Below are 12,411 nucleotides of genomic sequence, written 5' to 3'. Positions count from 1 at the left end.
ATATTAGTGTCTCCATGTCCTGCAGTAGAGGCCTAGATATGAAAAACTAATAATTATAGTCCCTATACCTGAAATCAGGAGCAACTAATACAAATCATCTATGTAAGCATAAACACACATTAAGTGACAATATACATCTGTTCTCCATCACACACAAAAACCCACACCCACCCCACGACCAGTAACAAAAGGCAATAAGGGAGTTAAGAAGAGGCAGACACTGGAAAAAGAAGCTAGCAGAAGAAAAATGCATTGCAAGATGTACTTTCCATTGGTCTGTCCATCTATCAAAAGTTAGCCCGTGCTCTTCAACTTTAAGTAATAATACCAGTCCCTCTATGTTACATCACAACTCAAAACTACCAATGCACACCAATTTTCTGAAACAGATCATAATGTAAACAGAACATGAACAGATCAGAATGTAAACAGAACATGAAAGAAAAGACTAGACATTTACAGTCTACCCTCTACTAATCACTGAAAAATACAGGCTTTGCAATCTCCTACAGTTGTTCCCATCAAAGCTACGAAGGAAAAAAAATGGTGGTGAACAGGTACTTCAGTGCTAGATATGGCAATTTACTACTTTGGGCCAGGGCAGACCACCTGGATGGGGAACCTTTTCAGCAGCTGTTCACACCTGATAAACCAAATTATAAATGGAAATTGTAATATCTAGCAGAGCAGTCAGATGACATCAGTTTGTCAGCATTTACCAATAGTCTCTTATCAATTAAAAAATAAGTAAATACAGATATCCAACAACAAGCTTTTTAAAAGTGACCAAATAAAAATACTTAAGAATAAGTTAAGCAACACAGATAAATAAGAACTTGTACAGGGAAATGCTGACAAACTAATCACCTTGGAAATCCACATCCCTCCCACCCCCGCAAAAGTAACCAACATGAAAAATTCCTCCAAAGCTAAAACTTTGGGCTCCTAAAAAACAGAGGTGGCTAACTTCACGGCACCCATGTAAATGGAGAACAGTTGCATGACCACCAAATCATACACCAATGCAATGTATGAAAACGTACATAAATGCATGGATCTCGACATACCCAATTAGGACCAAGATGCTCTCCTCCAAAAAAAAGGAAACGAATCTGGTGGTCCCCTGCCATAAACAAACTCTAAAACAGGAGGAAACTAATGCGGAATAAGGTGAAGTCCCAAGACTGGAAAAACTCCCTTATCAGCCTCAACAAAAAGTTGAGATCTCTCAGTAAATCCTCTAAAGCGAACTATGAAAGTGCAGCAGATAGTAAAGACAACCACTAGGCCTTCTATAGTTATGTAAAGAATCTCCACGGCAATACCCAGATTTGCTCTAAGCTACCGCACAATGGTACCTCCTATACTGAGCCAACAGATATTGCCAATATACTGGCCAATAAATTCAGTGCCACCTTTACCCCCTCCCCCAAAAGAACCAATCACAATACCAGTAGATCACCAGGCACCCAGTATTACTGCTGTCAGGTTAAAATAGCACAGTCCAAGGCCAAAAATACAGCTTCCACTGGACCTGACAATATTCCTGGCTGTGTTTTACATTAACTACACAGTGAACTGGCACCTCACCTGTGTGCCCCTTCAGGCTTTGTCCCTACCAAATGGTGCACTGCTACAGTCACTCTCCACAAAGGAGGAGTGACTACAGACCCTGGGAACTATTGCCCCATTAGCCTGACAAGTCTGATATGCAAAGCTATGGAACGCATCATCACGGACCTAATAAACAAGGATATTGGGAATCTCCAAACTCTGGATCCCACAGAGTTTGGCTTTGTGAAGAGTAGATCATGTCTGCTCAACTTAGTCGACTTCTTTGAGTCAGTCACCAGAGCTGTGGATGAAAGTGAGGTGGTTCATACAGCCTACCTTGATCTGGCAAAGGCCTTTGATACCATTCCCCACTCAGGAATCATAGAAAAACTCACTAAGCTAGGCATCAACCCCTATAATCACTAGGTAGGTTGCAAACTGGCTCACAGACAGAACCAGCAGTGTGAAAGTAGCCGACTCCACATCCTCCTGCCGACCAGTCAAGCGTGGAGTCTCACAGGGTTCGGTCCTGGGTCCTCTCCTGTTTGGTATCTACTTCTCTGAAGTCCAGGGCAACACGAAGGAACTCTGGCTGACAAAGTTCGCAGACGACTGCAAGTTGGAAGCCATTATTAATTCCCCAAGTGATGTTGGCATCCTACAGAAATGCCTCAGAGACAGACTACTGATGTCAGAACCATGGCCTTAAGCTCAATGCCAAAACGTGTGTTGAAATCCCCTTTGGGGAAAAACCCGGTTCTTATGAATTACCACATGGATGGTAGTCCTCTGAACACAGAATGCATTATAAGAGATTTGGGAACACAGCCTGACAGCAGCCTGTCTTTTGACCACCACATTGCCACTGTGGTAGTCCTTCTATGTGGCACATCAAATTACTAAGGGTTTCACATCCAAGAAGGAGGTCATTGTCTCCCTCTACTCTTCCCTCAAGCCAATCGAGTATAATGCCACATTTGGGATGTACCTCACTATACACCTGCAACAACTGGAGAGGCCGCAAAAGTACCTAACAAAGAGGATCCTAGGCCTTAAACACTTGTCCTATATGGACAGACTCAAAAAACTCCAACCATTCTGTCTCATATTGCCTACTTAGGGGCAATCTGTGTTCGACTTACAAAGCCATGTCTGACCCAGCTCTGTTAGAAATGCTACAAAGCCATGTCTGACCCAGCTCTGTTAGAAATGCTACATCCAAAGAAATCCCAATCCCTCCGCACCACACGCTCCAGAGACCTCAACCTCATTACCACAATCAACAGAATAAGCTGGAGGGACAGGTTCATAACCCAGGAGACTGCCCATGCTACAGAATAGACTTCCCATACATGTCAAACAGAGCACCTCACTGGCCCTCTTAAAAAGAAATCTTGAGTGGATGGGAAATAGAAAATTCACCCCAGGGATCACTCCAGTGGCTCTACTCCACAGAGGCTCTGGGAACTAAGGTCGGTGGCATGATGCCAGGGCAATCCTATGGGCTAGGCTTGTAAAGGCTCCAGGGCCATTAGCCTAGTACACACCTATGAACCTATACACCCAATACATTATTTGTGATAAAAAAAACTGCAGCAGTTGCTAGGATTTCAGTTCTCTCTACATCACAACCCATCCAAAATCCCAGAAAGATCTAACATTTGTTTTTACTTTCCCTTTCAATCATTAGGTGTATTAACTCAGGGGGAGTTTTTTTGTGCAGAGCACCTTTGTTTGTCCTTACAAAGACAGGGCCTCCACAAATGGATACAGTACTATCAACTTCACCCAGCAAAGGCTCCTAAATGAACAGCTGCAATATCTTTCTTCTGCCACCATTTTTTTATTCCTGCATACTATGGTACACCATCAACTTCATCAATACCATGGCCCACTTTCCAAAGACTTGCTCTTTATTGTTCCTATCCATCAACTGTCACCAAAGAACCCCATTTTATATATGCCAAGTATATAGTGATTTATCTGTTACTTTCCCTGAACATCAGGTTGACCAGGGTCCCCTTTTCATTTTTTCATGCATTTTTACAATGCCTTTCTTGCAGCAGATCTCTGTACTCTCTACAGACAAACTGCCCCTCCAATCCACCACAAATCAACATCACCACTTGGGTAAACACAAGCACTTCCAAAAAACATATGGCAGACTGTGGTGCTGGGGGGAATCTGTTATCAGCCTGAATGTACCTCAGGAGAGAGATGGGCTAGTTGATGCTAAATATCATGATGGTAATTACCTACTGTAACTCTAATACAACTCTCAAATAATCTGATTAGTTCAAGAGTAACCTCAACTAAAGCTCTTAGCAGAACTAAGGGAAGATCCTGGCATGTGAAATGGAAAGCATCAGTTCAGGATAAAAAACTAAAATAAGGTTCATACACAACTTGTTTTACAATAAAATACAGAATATTTACTGTTTACTCACCATTGTCTAAACCATAACCAATATACACCATTAAAGTCCTTTGATATCAGCAGTACCATTTGACCAAAACACTGGACAAGAAACTGCCATCATAGCTAACCAAAGTTAGTAACCAATAAGCATGGACTGCCCACACAAGCTTGGCACACTTCCACCATCATTTCTCTTTACATGCACGTCCATAATGACAAAGTTAAAGAATAGCTATTTGAACAAAATGAAAAATAAAATCAGTATTCCAAATGTTAGTCACAGTAGTTAAGGCAAATGTGTAAGAGATTAAAAATTCACCAAAATGGATAACAGAACTTAAAAAAAAAAAAAACATTACAAAGACTAAGATGGAATACCAGAGACGGGGTATCATGAACTGCAAGCACAAGATGCAAGAAAGTAAAGTATCAAAGGATTTGGTTTGGAGAGTGCACAACGTTTTACATACAGCACCCTGTGTCATTTTATTCTAGTTATATTTTATTTACACAGCATATGAAAGGGAAATAAACTGTGTAATAAAAACAATACCAAACAGCAGCATCTAATTTGTACAGAACCTGGCCATTACCAACATGGGAAATTGATGCTCCACACCCATGGTCACACTCTCGTTGGTCAGGTCTGACCATAAGCTAATCACCCTTAAAATCCCTATCCCACCCCCACCCCCCAGTAAGGAAACCTCCATAAAAAACTTCTCCAAAGCCAACTTCATGCTACTCAAGTCAGAAGTGACAAACTTCATGACACCCATGCAGACGGGAACTGTAAGTTAGACTGCTGAATCCTACACCAAGGCACGATATGAGCACATCCATTCATGCATGAATCGTGCCATCCCAAATAGAACCAAGATGCTCTCCTCCAAAAAAAGGAAGCTAATCTGGTGGTCCCCTGCCATAAACAAACTTTACAACAAAAGGAAGAAACTGTAGCAGAAAAAAAGAGGAAAATCCCAGGATGCAAAAAACTCCCTTACCAGCCTCAGTAAAAAGCTGAGATCCCTCATAAAATCCTCCAAATCTAGTTATGAAAATAAAATTGCCAAAGATTCCAAAGACAACCACAAGGCATTCTATAACTATGTCAAGAATATAAATGGCAATGCTCAGATCTGCTCTGAGCTAAAACAGAATGGCGTTAAATATACTGATCCCAAGGATATTGATCAAATCAGTGCCAACTTCACCCCTCAAACGGCCCATCTCAATACCAGAAGATTGCCAAATTCAGGTAATAACGGCCACACAGGTAAAAAACGCACTCTCCAAAGCTAAGAATACAGCATCCATGGGACCAGATGACATCCCAGGCTGTGTATTACATGAACTACAAAATGAACTGGCACCTCACCCAAGTGTCATGTTTAATCATAGCCTCACCTCAGGTTTCGTGCCCACTGAGTGGCACACAGCTACAGTTATCCCACTCCACAAGGGGGGATCCACCTTGGATCCTGGGAACTACCGCCCCATAAGTTTGATGAGCCTGATCTGCAAAGCCATGGAACTTATAAACAAAGACATTGGCAACCTTCAAACACTGGACCCCACCCTTCATGAAGAGCCGATCTTGTCTCCTAAACCTGACTGACTTCTTCAAATCAGTCTCCAGAGATGTGGATGAGGGTAAGGCGGTCCACACAGCCTATCTGGACCTCGCCAAGGCCTTTGACACCATCCCCCACTCTGGAATCATAGATAGACTTATTAAGATGGGCATTAATCCCTACATCACTCGGGTTGCCAACTGGCTTACTGACAGAACCCAGATTGTAAAAGTAGCCGACTCCAAATCCAGCTCCAGACAAGTGGAGCACCTCAGAGTTCAGTCCTGGGACCGCTCTTGTTTGGCATCTAGTTCTCTGAAGTACAGGCCAACACTAAGGGACTCTGGCTAACAAAGTTCGCAGATGACTTCAAACTGGGAGCCATTACTGAATCCCCAAATGATATGGATACTCTACAAAAGGGCCTTACAGAAACAGATGCATGGTGCCAGAGCCATGGGCTCAAGCTCAATGCCAAGAAATGTATGGTTATCCCCTTTGAGAAAAAACATGTACCTGTGAATTACCACATAGGTGTCAGTACACTAAGTGTGATAAGAGACTTAGGGACACAGGTGGACAGTGGTCTCACCTTCAATAACCACATCGCCACAACAGTCAGGAAACCCTTCTATGTGGCACACCTCATCACCAAGGGCTTTTCATCCAGGAAAAAGGAGGTCATTGTCCCACTGTACTCATCCCTCATTAGACCCATTATAGAATACAACGCCCCGTTTGGTACGTACCTCTCAAGGCATCTGCAACAACTGGAAAGGCAGCAGAAATACTTCACTAAAAGAATCACAGGCCTAAAGCATAAGCCCTACCGCTGACTGCCTTAAAAAACTCCAGTTATACTCTGTCGCATATCATCTACTCAGAGGCGATCTCTGCTGAATATGCAAGGCCATGTCAAACCCAGAGCTGTTGAACATGCTACACTTAAAGAAATCCCAATCCCTCAGAGCCACACACTCCAGGGATGTAAACCTTGTCATCACAATAAACAAAACATGCTGGAGGGATAGGTTCTTGACCCAAAGACTCTGGAATAGACTGCCCATACATGTCAAGCAGAGCGTCTCTTTGGCCCTCTTCAAAAGGAACCTTGATGATTGGATGGGAGAAAGGAAATTCACCCTAGGGATCACGTCAATCGCCCTGCTAGACAGGGGTCCAGGGAAGTAAATAGCGTGGGAAGAAATAGCCAGGGAATTGTTACGGCTAGGTTTGTATAGGCCCTAGGACCGATAGTCTAGTACCAACCTATGAGAAAACAACAAGATGAAGAAAGGAAGGCACAGAAGAAACACTGTAAATGAAAAAAGAAAGATACATGCCACGTGTGCACAAAAGAAATACCCAATTGCTCACCACTTTAAACCTTCCACAAATAAGAATACCGTTTACATCCAAAGTATATATACACTAACAAAATCACACACTAGCTGCACAAACATATAATTAAAACAAGCCAAGACGACTGCCTACACCTGAACAAGGACCATCAATATCGCCTTTCAAAGTGATAATATTATGAGAGGAATGGATGCTGGACCTGAATTCTATGACATCTTTTGGTAGCTGGAAATGGACATGGACTTAAAACGTTGCTAAGACTGTGTTAACTACACCAAAACCAACAAAGAGTACTTGGTATTTCCTTGTGTAAGAAATTACAACAAGCTGACAGAGTGTAAACATGATCATGTAAAGTGGAGAATCTCTCTGTTTCTTGGAACTTGGACACAATGCAGGCACACAACACTAAGACAAGTCTATTCAACTACAAAACTGCTATTTTTTTTTTAAAACAATTGTATATAAAATATTTGCAATTAATATTTCAGGACATTTTAAATCAAAACAATTGTGAAGAGAAAATGGTGATAACTCCCTCACATTCTGGAGTACCACTCCCCTATATACACAAGCTCAGAACTCCGTAGCTTGTACAGGTACATTTGTTCCTGTACACTCTCTCTACCAACCACTGCAGGAATTGCAAAAAGAGAAAAAACATGCAGCAACAGTATTGCCCAAGTATATGGATTATTTACAATACATTCTGTCAAGTACCAAATTCTGCTACTTGAAGACAAATCATTTTAAAAACACTCAATTATTCAAACCCTTTGTACTGTACTCAAATTCCCCCTAACCATCTAAGTTCCTGGCATCAAATAAAACAAAAAAAATGTGCTGCAACATTGATCAAAGTTGTCTATTCACCTACTTTGTGAACATCCATACAAAAATACATTATCCAAAAAGATGGTTGAGAGAGGAGAGGTGGTCAACAACGACAATTAACCAGCCTTCAGTCGGCATTTAAACTTAAATGCATACATGCTTTACTTCAGTTTTTTTTTTTATTTTCCACAGACAGTATTAGCAAACTAGCAGGTTTCTGAATTTAATGACCAGAAAGGTTAACAATTTTAATACTCTGTCTTTCCAATCACAAAGAAAGCTTATAATACATTAAGATGCAATTAAAACCCCAGTTAAAAAAATAACACTATAGTGAATTGTTACTACATCCTTAAAGTTTCCTACAACAGCTAGCAAATCCCCGAAACAAAACATCAGCAGTTATTCAGTAAAATGTACACCTTCCCCACCACTCATTAAGAGTGGTGCACCTACTTGCCAAGCAAACCTTCAATCTTGCCTACCTCTCAAACTATAGTAAGCCTCATAAGCATCTCTTCTAAACAAAGACACCCCTCAGATAAGGTCTGCGCAAGAAAAAATAAAAAGGAGAGACAGAAAGAGTCCAGGCAAAAATGAATTACATATTAATAAACGCTTTGGCAAACAGTCTAAAATGACACTTGCTACACACAGGTAAAAATATTGCAATCATTTCTATGAAAAAGCTTTATTTTTTTTCACAGTGGGGGATGGACTCAAGGAGAAAGCCCTTCTGCAGACATCTCAAAGATGCCATACAGCATAAAAGGACAGAGACTGCCTGCTACAGTCTGCCTTTCACATTTCATAGAAGCATCCAGTACAACAAACAAAAACCATAGAAACAGGAACAGTTTAAAAGTAATGCAAGCAGAAAACAATAAGGACGTCAAAAAATACAACCTAGAAAAAACACCTACCGCAAAAGAGAGAAAAAAAAATAAACAGGCACAAATACAAACTTTGCAACCCTGAATAAAATGTAGAGATAACGATGGGAGGAATTCATAATGCGGGTGGCTTCCTAGTAATAAAAGTACCATCTATACACAGCACATTTAAAGAGTTATGGTGCCAATACTAACAACATGTTTTAAAAAGGAAAAATAAAGCAACATACAAGGCTGTAAATGCAAGGAACAAACAATAAACCTGACAAAGATGAATGGCATTTAGTGACAAGAGTATGGATGAATATGCTCAATGGTCATCTAAAACACTGCAAGCAACAAAAGGTAATAACAGTTACATGCTAGCAACAAAAGGTGCACAGGAATGAGCAGACTACATTACCATTATAAGCAAGCCTAGGGAGCTTTACGTTATCAACCCTATTCCAAATTGCATCTAGAAGACTGTCATCAAATAAAACAGCAAAGACTTAAACGAGTATTTTCCCTCAAAGGTGCCAAAAATAAGTTCCCAGGTTTGATCATTTAATGCTTGCCATGATAAAGAGTATAAAGCAGTCTGCAAAATATACCGAAGCTCATCTACACACAAACAGAATTACACCTGCCAGAGTATAACATGTTCCTCTAAAGAGGTCAGACATAGAGCAGTTAAGCAAATGCTACAATCTGCATGTAGGGTTGTAGCAAAGGACGCAGCCCCATATCTGAGCATCAAGTTAAAGAAGAGGCAACATTTGCAGGACAAAACAAGTGTCTAAAAGGCAAAAATTCCCAATCCTCACTCCAATAGGCTGCCATTTATAACAGATGTTTAAATAAATTGAGCTAAGAAACTAGTTATTTGCTTTAACTGACCTGTTGCACCATTAACTTGATCCATTTTTCTGAGAAAAAGGCCATTTACATTATATGAATCATCCAGGGTTAAGATGACAACAAAAGGTTTGTTTATGCTCAGCACAACACTGCACGCAGTGGAAACAAACAGCACACTTAGCAATAGCTTGAATTTATCAAGCATATGCCAGCACATAGCTTTAGCTTAGTCTGTTCCAGCCCTAATTTTAGTAAACCTTAAATAATGCAACATGCTTACAAAAACACCCTTCTCCATACTCCTTCCCCATACTTTGAAACTATCTGTTAATATTCCAAATTTATATGCTGACATTCAGCACAGGTTTTAAGAACATGCACTCATATACATACATGAGCATACATTCGTGACACAGAACATGTATATCACATGAACCAAAACAGGATGTGACACCGGTGTGCTACACATATCACCATCAGGAATCTGTTCTTCATACTATGCAAGCACTGCTACTAAAAAAGTTTCAAGGTCACAGATGGAAAGTGAAAACAATCAACCTGGTGTACATTTTCTAGACAGCAGACAAGGGCTAAAACTAATAAACTTTTAAGGCACAACACTCAATGTTACCATTAAAAAGAAAAGGCCCTGGTGGAAATACACACATTTATGAACTACTGCTACACCACCTTCTGCAGCAAACATCACTTTGATATGTACTTATGCTAGATATAGACAAATCCATGGTACAACACTGTAAATAAAAGGTGCAACGTGTCGAGAAATACGCCTAAAGAAAATGCCTGCTTAGCAGTGAGAAATATACAACACACAAATATAGAAGAAATGGTACATGAACAGCAAACTCGTTGTTTACGGACCAGTAGTTGGGATCAGACAATTGTGTTTTAAAGTACCATTAATGATGTAAAAAATGGAATGCTGCTTTAAACGTACAACACCCGTCAGTTGACAGCAGATTGACTGCACAGGTTAATGACCTCCTGCTTACCTGTTCAGCCTAAACGTTGCAGAATACTGGATTAGCAGGAAAAGCATGTGTTGATAACATATGACTGTGTCTAAATAATCACATCTTCTCTCGTTCTCTAGGTGCTGATCACAGTGTTTTGAGATTTTCGAAATGAATTCAGAGGCTGCACAAAACTCCGACAGAGACACATGCTGCTGCCATAGCAGGGGATGGAGTCCAAACCAGTACTGTCACCTGACCCCCTTACCAGCTGACTACTTAACACAAATATTCACATTGCCGATCTCAGTCTGGGACCGAGAAAACGGCCTGCACTACTGTAAACACGCACTTAAGTATTTTTGTCCCAAGGGTCCACAACTGTCGTTCTGCGGGGGCAAAGCACATTTAAGAATCGAATGAGAAAATGCAATATCCAACTACAACAAAAGGGGCGACCTGAGAACCAGCATAATACAGACTTGAAACACACGTTATAATCTCTTATCAAAGCTTGCTTCTTCCTGTCTTGAAATCACTTACATAATAACCCTTCAAAGGAAAGAGGGGGCCGCCCACCGGAGGACTTACCACAGCAGCACTAGCCTCCGAGGGCAGGCAGAACGCAGTTAGTATTCATCGAGTCCAGAAGTCCGACTACACCACATTCGCGGAAAAAGATATTACTGAGCCTCTGAACCAGTACTTTTACCCCGATTTAAAAAAAATGTGTTGCTCCACCATATATCCAAATTACGCACACACTCACAAGTCTCTACATAAAACATTCAACCTACTAAAGCAACCAGTGTAATCTTCTCAAGGCCGTGCTTTGCACAGACACACTTAAGGGAACATACCATATCCAAAAGGGGGGGAGTGGCTTCACTTCTATCGTAACCCCAGCAACATGTTCCTCCCCCTCTTGCTCAATAGATACACTATTTTATTTTAAAGAACAACAACCCCTTAACCCATTCTTGCTGTGATACACTTTGTTAGCTTATGTGATTATGCAAAAATAAAAACTTGTCCGTCCCTGTTACACATCATATGTAATTACACCCAGTAAGTGACTCAGCCAAATCGTGGAAGCTGCCGTATCAGCAGTTAGGCGGGTAGGAGGGAGGGGGATCTAAAGTAGGTTTTTAGATTCAGCTTCTTAATCGGGTAAAGTGTAAGTGACGGGGTGGGGGATTTCAATTAAACCTCTTATATGTAATCACACGGAAGAAAATAAATAATAAGAATAATCGAGCCTATAGTAAGTGGTATTGTTTATTGATTTTTTTTGGTGGGGGGTCTTCACAAGGGTGGACTTAAAATACGACCTAATTACAGAAAGTGCGTAACACACAAGTCTAGTGCTCTATCCATTATGAGTGGGGGCTGCAACCTTAATATGTACACCGCACCAATCAGAGTGCACTCCGAGAAATTCTCGTCAATGAATGCTAGCAGCACCTAGGGGACAGTATGTATGGATTGACAGGGAATAATAAATATTCCAACGTGGGAACGTTTACTTGAAACCTTTGTACACTTGCAGTGATATTTATCAGTGCCGGGCGTGCTACCAGAACTGAGGTTGACTTATCTGTTTATGATGAGAATTAGTGGCATATGCGGGGAGTGTTCCACATAGGCTCGATGCCGAGGCCTTATCTCATTAGCACTTAAAAGAGAAAAATGTAGTAATATGATATGTATGTATATAGATAATTTAAAAGTAGGCAGCATACTTGAAATGTTTTAAGAGATAGTCAAAATTAAGCTAACGTATGGCAAGCAGAAACGGAAAATACTTAATAAAATATTGCTTTGGAGAAGTACGGAAGCAGAAAGTTTCTAGGGTTGCCACCTGTCGGGAAATTTTCCGGACAGAAAATCAGTCTCTTGTCAGGAAATACAGAAATCAGGGTCTCTTTCTGGAAATCCGGTTATGGCAGTATTTGAACAGT

General features: G+C 40.8%; 1 protein-coding gene across 4 annotated transcripts in view; it reads right to left on the bottom strand.

The window, feature by feature from the left end:
* The window catches only part of NCOA1 (nuclear receptor coactivator 1), a 1,171,950-nt gene extending 1,160,656 nt beyond the window's left edge, over positions 1–11,294 (bottom strand). The window contains exon 1 of one of the 4 annotated variants that reach the window (XM_044062390.1): positions 11,042–11,294. The gene's annotated coding sequence lies outside the window, so the exon portion shown is untranslated. Of the gene's footprint in view, positions 1–10,489; positions 10,972–10,993 lie in introns of those variants that run through there. The other 3 variants (XM_044062389.1, XM_044062386.1, XM_044062388.1) reach the window with 3 other exon arrangements.
* Positions 11,295–12,411: the final 1,117 nt, after the last annotated feature.

The sequence above is a fragment of the Protopterus annectens genome, chromosome 2.part1 (genome assembly GCF_019279795.1).
Source record: "Protopterus annectens isolate FY-2018-M chromosome 2.part1, PAN1.0, whole genome shotgun sequence".
Lineage (NCBI taxonomy): Eukaryota > Metazoa > Chordata > Ceratodontiformes > Protopteridae > Protopterus > Protopterus annectens.
The sequence above is the reverse complement of the archived record's forward strand: the minus strand, read 5'-3'. Positions and strand labels throughout refer to the sequence as shown.